Consider the following 8,905-nt stretch of genomic DNA (forward strand, 5'->3'; position numbering starts at 1 on the left):
TACCAAATGAACTCCTGTGCCCCCGATTATATTTCCCAAAACTAGACTTCTTGATGGACTTGTAGGAGAAAACCCTACTCAATTTGACCCCATATAGCCCTCCAAATCCCTGTCCGAAGTTGCTGAACTATGTCTGGCAAATCCTGCTTGCGCATCGAAGAAGGTGAGCTTAGTTGGTGAACCTAATGACCTCCCATGCTTGATCCAAAAGTATTTATGGAAACTAGACTTCTTGATTGACTTGTAGGAGAAAACCTCACTCAATTTGACCTTGTATAGCCCTCCGAATCCCTGTTCGAAGTTGCTGAACTATTTCTGGATTTTCTTTGAAACACGGTTACATTTTGGTCGATCCTTTTGGTCGATGCCATCAACCAAAACCAACGACCAAAGTTACCCGAATCGAGAAAAAGATGCTTTTGGATATTCCTTCATCTATTTAAGTGAAACCTCGAACCTAGAACGATATTTTACTCATTTCAACACCTGAGAACGTGGGAAGGCTCCTCTTAGGCTCCTCTTTGGCTTGGGTGATGATCTTCTACAATAATCATTGTCTTTTTTCTCCAACTATCATCTTCCAAGGTATGATTCTCTCTCTTGCTCTCTATTCTACTCACTTCCCTTCTTCTTTTACTGATGAGACCATGGCCAATGTGCTGCAACCTTGCAAACACCTTGCCATTAACGTCTCTTCCCATTTATACTTGCTTTTCCTTCATTCTTGCTATGCCTCACTTGCATCTTGATCCTTACATATACATTACCATGATTCCTTGCTTAACAACTTGATTTCTTATACTAAACTGAGATGTGGAGTATGATTAGTCTAATCTCTGGCTTGCAAATGATTGTAATCATGTTCCTAACCTATTCCCCAACTAATTCTCTAGCTTCCCTTTCAATTTCATCAATTTCTCATGAATGCTAGGATTCCTGTCTTTAGAACATAGGACCTCAATTTGGGGGTTTTCATTTGGACCATTGGATTGTGATAATACTTGCTAGGTAGTGTTCTTACATTGTTATTAATCATCCCTCCAAGTTTCGGATCGATCCAAACCCTGGAAGACCCATTTCGGACCAAAATTCCCAAAATCCACTATTCTGGTCCCGAGACAATTTTGGTCGATCCTTTTGGTCGATACCATCGACCAAGACCATCGACCAAACTTGTTGCTGACAGTAGCTGACAGCAACCTTGGCTAGTTTTGATCCAATTAGCATCCGATCTTCCCGACTTCTTCTCTAACTTATTATTGATGTTTGTTTAGGGTCTTAACAATTCTTTTGGACTAATTCTTGGTATTCTCAATTCATCATCAACTCAACCTAAGGTAAGGATGGTTATCTCCATAAACATATAAGTCATCAAATATTGAATTGTGTTTTATTTAAAGAATGAAATCTCTTGATTTTCTTTCATCATTATGAGACTGTTACATATGTGTTAGAACAGTAACATTTAAATCTTTATACTCTTGTTGTGTTACTTTATCATTTTGATTTGCTTATGTTTATAATGATTCGTTTCAATATCATGATTTGATTACTATTATGAATATGCATTGGATGCATGAGAAATGATGAGATTTGATATGTGATTGCTTACGTATGACTTGGGATTGGAGGGTGTCCTACTGACACTTCTATCCTTATATAATCGGAGGGAATAGTATGGGATGTTCTCCGATGGTGCCTATCGACACTCTTCCGAGTTATTGGATGACATACATAGGATTGTCTAGTTGTGTGGCTAGGTTCATCCTTGTCGTGTCAGACCCAAATCGGAAGGGCATTGAGACCGAACAACCCGTGGTAGTGTATGGTTGGATGGGCGCTCTAGGCCGGTAGCCAATCCGGTAGGGGACATAAACCATGCTACGAATACCTGAAAGGGGCCATTTATTGGTAGAGTTGCATATGGATAGACTTGGGCTCACGGGCGCTCAAGACCGGTAACCAATCCGTGAGAGGACGTGAGAGCTTCCCGTTTACTATATGTGGATGACCAATAGGGTTGATGAGTCTGAAATCCGGGATCTCGCTGACTCTAGTGTGAAGGATACCGGAAAGGATCGCCGGGGGCGAGGAATGGACGTATCTGAATCTAACTTGACCGACTGAGTAGATGACTTGCATTGGGCTAGGCTTTACTGTGACATGCGCCAGCATTTGACCAAATGGTGATGTGAGAGAGCGGTGACCGATCCCCTTACCACGGCTTTTTTGATGACTTTACAGATCTTCCCCGGGCATTCCCAAGATATGGAAATGGGAGAGTGACTGACGACCCAGAGAAGTACGGTGCTATGACTTAAAGCATGTCTACCTTAGAGACCAGCATTCATAGAGTTAGAACCATACTTGCATCATGTGTTCCATATCATATTGCATCATATTATGGCTTGTATCATATGGTTTATATTTTTATGGAATGACTACCTTGCTGAGTTCTTTTGAACTCACTCCTTTTTGCAACAATTTTTGTTAGACTTTTCTACAGGTACTACCACCGTTGGATCGTGGCAGTCAACCCTCTGGAGGCCGAGTTGAAGACTTGTATCATATTGGTGGTGATGAACCAGTTGATAAAGACGAGTAGACCGAGATCGGGACTTGTTTGTAGCAGTTCAGTCTTATATTTGTGTGTTAGGGATGGGATGTCGCCTCATTCCCTTTTTAACCTTTTATTTGAATTGTCGGGACTATAGCTTAGTTGTTTCACTTGTTATTTGGTGAATCGGTTGTAACCTTTACTTTTAGTCGTTTCATCTTCAGCTAATATTATAGGATGGGTTTCCTCCCTCCTTTTCACACTTGATTGTTTATACTAATGAAATCCTTTCCGCACTCTGATGTTATTTGTGAATCCTTCCGAGGTACTTTCTCGACTTTTATTATTAAATTATTTGGATACAAGGAATTGTTCTTGCTTTTGATTATATTATTGTGCTAAGTGACTATGATCGTTCCTAAACTTGTTCGGCGGGACTGTAATTCACTCCTCGGGTAATCCAGATAGGGTATCCCCTTCGTGGATTTAGGGCGTGATGTGACAACCTAGCCCTAAACAACACATGGGGGATGTCTTACCTTCATTCCGGACATCTCCAAACACCGCATGCCTTCTACCAGAGATCCAATTTCCTAGTAAGGCAGATTCTTCAACAAGAAAATCCAGATCCATGGGTTTTGGATATGGATCATGGACTTCTATCTAGACACTCAAAAAAAATAATCCAACTAGACATTCGGGTTCTCGGACCTGCAATACGGATTCCGGGTTAGAAAAACGGGGTTGTTACAGCCTCAGTTTTGCTCTGTTTTGCTTCCATTTCGTCTCCGATCATTAGGGTTTGTTTCTTATGTTCAATACGTGTTTGTTTAGGGTTATTTTGGTGATCTTGGACTTACCCATTGATCTATTTCTCGAAGTTTACGAAGTCGAATACGATGTGAGTATTCCACTCACAATATGCATATTTACATACCTTCTTATGATATGATTCGAATGCATGATTTAGCTACTGCTGATTTACCTTCTTTATATTATGTTACCTCTGTAATTACAATAGGTTATTCATATTGTGATTTACATATTGGAATGAATTATGAATGATGTTGAATGTGATTACTATGATGTGACATGTATGGAATCACGATTGTGATGTGATGTGAATGCATAGGTTGTGATTGGGGAATGGGGAATGCCCTTGTGGGGTTCCTGCCTTTGGGCACCAGTGGAGGTGGTATGGGACATTTTCCTATGGTGCCCCTTGGCGCTTTCCTTGATTATTGGTTGACATACTTAGAGCATGTCTAGAAGTGTTTGGCTATGATGTCCCTGTTATATCAGACCCGACCGGAAGGGAATTGAGTCCGAGCAACCCGTGGTTGCAATGGTGATTTGTGGATACTTAATAGTGGACTGTAATATCCGTGAGGAGGACATAAATCACATTGTGGACAATCAATATCGGTGCGTAATATCAGTGAGAGGCCATTCATTGGTACGGTTGTAGAAGTGGAACGTGGGCCCCTGAAATCAAGACCAGTGAATTGATCTGTGAGAGGAAACGAGAACTACATGTTAGCTTGATGTAATTGACCAATAGGGTTGATGAGTCCGTAGTCCGACTTAATGGCTATCATAAAGATACGCTGACTCTAGGGAGAAGGATACCGGAAAGGATTATAGGATGGGAGGAATGGAAGTATCTGGATATAATTTGATATGACTAAGTAGAAGACTTGCATTTGGCTAGGCTTAACCCTAACATTCGTCAGTACCTAGACCAAACAGTGATGTGAGAGAGTGTTGACCTAAACCCCAGCCAAGGTTGTCTGAGAAGGTTTCATTATCCATTGCCAACCGGAGAACCCAAGATACCAAGATGGTTGAGGGAGACTATTTTGGACCCTACCCATGGGAGTATGGTGCTATGACTTAAAGCATGTCTGCCAATAGAAACCAACATACATAGAGTTAGAAGAATGCTTGCACATATTGTTTAATGTATTTGCATTTATGTTTGCCTTGTAATGTGTGTGAAGATATTTATTGTGATTGAATACTTGTTGATTTCTTTTGAACTCACTCCTTTTTGCAACATCTTTTGTTAGACTTTCCTGCAGGTACTACTTGTCACATCCACCCAGCCTGTACCCCATTTGGAATACCCGGGATGTGATCCACAGTCCAAGGATCAATGATCTGAGGTCCATGCCTCCCACATACACGGTAACACAATCATGAACAGTAATAATCAATGGTAAAAACAGCTAATACCAAGTATCATGAATAAGATAAGAGTAACTAAATCAAAGTACGGAATATAGATAATAATAAAGTGTGATTAAAATCATAAAGGGTGAGAAGGTGTGGTAGTCACCCTCTCAGAGCAGCGGAAAAGAAGTAAATCAAGTTAGTTACATATCCGAATATCACCAGAATAATTCAAAAACAAGTTAATTACAATATCCAAGGTTCCACAAATACACCAGGGGAATGGGGCACTATGCTAGGGTTTCTTCTATACTAATGGTAGTCTCCTCAACAAAGACGGATGAAGTAAACCCAACTGCCGCTCCCGCACAACCGTGGGGCTAACCCCGGTGCGGATAGTAATCCTCCTCGGCTCCAATATACCGATCCTCACCGACGCCACTACCCGGAGGGTAGTATGTGGAATCATAGTCCGCCTCATAGGAGGTGCCATCGTAATCTTCGGCACTGAATGTAATCTAAAACATTTGCACAAAAGGAATGAGTTCGAAGAACTCAAAGAAGGAAGTTATTCCATAATTAGAAATCATACACATTCGGAACATATAATAATGCAATGTGATATGGAACATATGATGCAGATATGAGCCTAACTCTATGAATGCTGGTCTCTAAGGTAGACATGCTTTAAGTCATAGCACCGTACTTCTTTGGGTCGTCGGTCACTCTCCCATTTCCATATCTTGGGAATGCCCGGGAAGATCGGCAAAGTCATCAAAAACCATGGTAAGGGGATCGGTCACCGCTCTCTCACATCACCATTTGGTCAAGTATTGGCGCATGTCACAAGAAAAGCCTAGCCCAATGCAAGTCATCTACTCGGTCGGTCAAGTCGATTCAGATACGTCCATTCCTCGCCCCCGGCGATCCTTTCCGGTATCCTTCACACTAGAGTCGGCGAGATCCCGACTTTCGGACTCATCAACCCTATTGGTCATCCACATATAGTAAACGGGAAGCTCTCACGTCCTCTCACGGGTTGGTTACCGGCCTTGAGCGCCCGTGAGCCCAAGTCTATCCATATGCAACTCTACCAATAAATGGCCCCTTTCGGTATCCGTAGCATGGTTTATGTCCCCTACCGGATTGGCTACCGGCCTAGAGCGCCCATCCAACCATACACTACCACGGGTTGTTCGGTCTCAATGCCCTTCCGATTCGGGTCTGACACGACAAGGATGAACCTAGCCACACAACTAGACAATCCTATGTATGTCATCCAATAACTCGGAAGAGTGTCGATAGGCACCATCGGAGAACATCCCATACTATTCCCTCCGATTATATAAGGACAGAAGTGTCAGTAGGACACCCTCCAATCCCAAGTCATACGTAAGCAATCACATATCAAATCTCATCATTTCTCATGCATCCAATGCATATTCATAATAGTAATCAAATCATGATATTGAAACGAATCATTATAAACATAAGCAAATCAAAATGATAAAGTAACACAACAAATGTATAAAGATTTAAATGTTACTGTTCTAACACATATGTAACAGTATCATAATGATTGAAAGAAATTTAGGGATTTCATTCTTTGAATAAAGCACAGTTCAATATTTGATGACTTATATGTTTATGGATATAACCATCCTTACCTTGGATGAGTTGATGATGAATTGAGAATACCAAGAATAGTCCAATAGAATTGTTAAGGCCCTAAACAAACATCAATAATAAGTTAGAAAAGAAGTCGGGAAGATCGGATGTCATTTGGGTCAAAACTGACCAAGGTTGCTGTTAGCAACAACTTTGGTCGATGGTCTTGGTTGATGGTATCGACCAAAATTGTCCTCGGGCAGAATAGTGGATTTTGGGGATTTTGGTCCGAAATGAGTCTTCCGGTGTTCGGATCAATCAGAAACTTGGAGGCATACTTAACAACAGTAGTAGGACACTATAAATCAATGAATTAACCCAATCCAATGGTCTAATTAAAAAGCCCCAATTTGAGCTATCAAGTTCAAGTGATAGACATCATGGCATGAGTTGGAATTGATTGCATTGATGAGGAATAGCATGTAATAGCTAGAGAAATTAATAGAAATTCGATTGGAATCATATGGCAATGTTAAACATGAACATAATACACTCTATAGCTCAGTTTGATATCAAATGGTATGATGTTAATAGGTAAATCATGGAATACATATGCTAGGCATGAGATATAAGCATTAGCATCAATGAATGGCTAAGGGGATCATGGATTGAGCATGAGTAGGCACTTGGAGTGGTGGTTGCAAGGTTGCAGCACCATTCCAAATGTCCCATCAGCAAGATGACAATAGAAAAGAGTAGAAAATGGTAGGGTAGAGAGTGGAATGAAGAGTCATACCTTAGTATGAAAGATGAAGACAAGAATCAATGATAAACTAAGTGTCTTTGATGGAATACCCTTCACACTAACCAAGGAGCTGCTTTGGGAAGCTCTCCCCACGTTCCCAGGTGAGAAAAATGATTGCAAAAGGCTCAAGGCTCGAGGTCATATTAAATAGAAAAGGAATGTTCCATGGAATCATTAACTTGGCAGACTGGGACATTTTGGTCGATGGTATCGACCAAAATATTTTCAGCAGAAAACTCAGGTTTAGAACATCAACTTCAAGTAGGGATTTGAAAGGCTATACAAGGTCAAATTGAGTGAGGTTTTCTTCCACAATTCAATCAAGAAGTCTAGTTTCGGGGAATACCTTCGGATTGTGCACAGGAGGTCATTTGGTACATCAACCATATTAATCTTCTCCGATGCGCAGACTTTCCTTAAACACTGACAATGCATTTAAGCAAGGGGTATCATTGTCATTGTCCATGGGCTCGGTCTCCGAATCATGATCATCAATCAGGATGGTCCATAAATCTCTTCTTCCACTGCTTCGGGTCCTCGGACCTGAATACAACAGTGGATCCGGGTCAGGGTCAAGGTTAGAATAGGGCTGGATATTACACTACTACTGTTGACTATGATGTCAGTATTACGAAGACCAAGTCGATGACTCATACAGTACTGGTTATGGTGACTACGTCAGTGAAGACTATCAGTACGAGACTGATACTTATCAGGAGTAGTTCGGCTTTAGCACTTGTGTTCCACAATGGGACATCGTCTCATTCTTTTTTTGATCTACTTTCCACTGCTACTATGGAGTGATTTTCCGCCTCACTCTACACTTGATGGTATCATTTTCCGCACTCTGATGTTCTTTTGTGATCCTTTATTGATTTATATTGTTAAATTACTTGAATACAATGATTTGTTCTTGCTTTTGTTTATATTATTGTGCTAAGTGGATATGATTGTTCCTAAACTTGATATTCGGAGATATGGATCACTCCTTCGAGTGTTCCAGATTGGGTACTGGTTGGCTGGATGTGACATTTATATTATTTATTCATCTCATTAAGACCAACCTCTTTGAAATTGAAAATGATAATAGTATAAGGCAAAAAATGAGGGTGATAGAATCTTTTGGCTTCTTAGTTCTAACAAAGGACAAAATAGACACCGTACATCCAACTGTAACAATCCCATACCACCCTTAGAAGTGAGGGGTAATAGTAATTTCACAAGGAATAAGGGTTCAAGTAATTAAAGCTATAATATATGAGCAACAATTATTACCTTAGTTATGGAGCTGATTGCCATAAAGGCAGGTTAGAGCGTGCTTTACAGAGTGGTGCTTGAAGACTTCAAATCCGCTCAGATTCTCACGAGCCCACTCTTATGATCTTGGGTTCCCATAGAGTTTATTGGTATGTTGATTATTTGGTTGATGACATTCGCACATTTCAATGGAATTGTAGAGACTGCTTCATCTTACACCATGTTTGTAAGTTGAACCAAGGAGTAAACTTATTGGTAGGGTTACTCCAAGCTCATAGTGATACAATTTGACCTGGGAGGGTTACTCGTGAACCAAGGAGTAAACTTATTGGTAGGGTTACTCCAAGCTCATAGTGATACAATTTGATCCGGGAGGGTTACTCGGGTTACTCTTGGTTTGGATATTATCGTCTGTAATGATGTTGCTCGAAAACCATACCATTGATTGTAATCTTCTTACTTAGTTACCCTTTTAATACAAGTTCCTTACTAAAAAAAAAAAAAAA

The sequence above is a fragment of the Hakea prostrata genome, chromosome 3, assembly GCF_041222555.1.
Source record: "Hakea prostrata isolate BN-2017 chromosome 3, UWA_Hpros_2, whole genome shotgun sequence".
Taxonomy (NCBI): Eukaryota; Viridiplantae; Streptophyta; class Magnoliopsida; order Proteales; family Proteaceae; genus Hakea; species Hakea prostrata.